The following is a 524-nucleotide window of genomic DNA, read 5'->3' on the forward strand; positions in this document are numbered from 1 at the left end:
TTGATTCTGAACTGCCAGTCTCTGATTGACAGTAGGAGATCATCATTAGTAGCTGTCCTAGGAAGACACAAACCATACTACCTGAACCAGCAGCACCTCACACAAATGTGGAAAATAGGGACTCACCACTGGTGCCTTTTTTTTTTTTTCTTTCTTTTTTTTTTCTTTCTCTTTTCCCCCTGCCTCATCCAATAGAAGGAACACAGTAAACCACCACAACACCTGCTTGTCCTAACTCCAAATCCCCTTCACAATGAACAGAGACCTGTGTCAATATCCCCACCAGTGATCCTACCTACACAAAGAGAACTGGAGAGTAACCCAGTACATCCAAATTAATAACCAAAAAAAGGACACCTGCTCCACACTTTCCAATATAGTAAAGCATAAAATCAGGGTGAAAAAAATCAGAACATAACTAACAATTTAAGACAACAAATTCAAAATGTCTAGGAAACAGCAGACAACCTCAACAAAAGAAGAGAACCAAAACCAAACTCATTGCTGTTGAGTCTGATCTAACT

The sequence above is a fragment of the Orycteropus afer genome, unplaced genomic scaffold (assembly GCF_000298275.1).
Source record: "Orycteropus afer afer isolate SDZICR_OR568_19922 unplaced genomic scaffold, OryAfe1.0 scaffold01536, whole genome shotgun sequence".
Classification (NCBI taxonomy): domain Eukaryota; kingdom Metazoa; phylum Chordata; class Mammalia; order Tubulidentata; family Orycteropodidae; genus Orycteropus; species Orycteropus afer.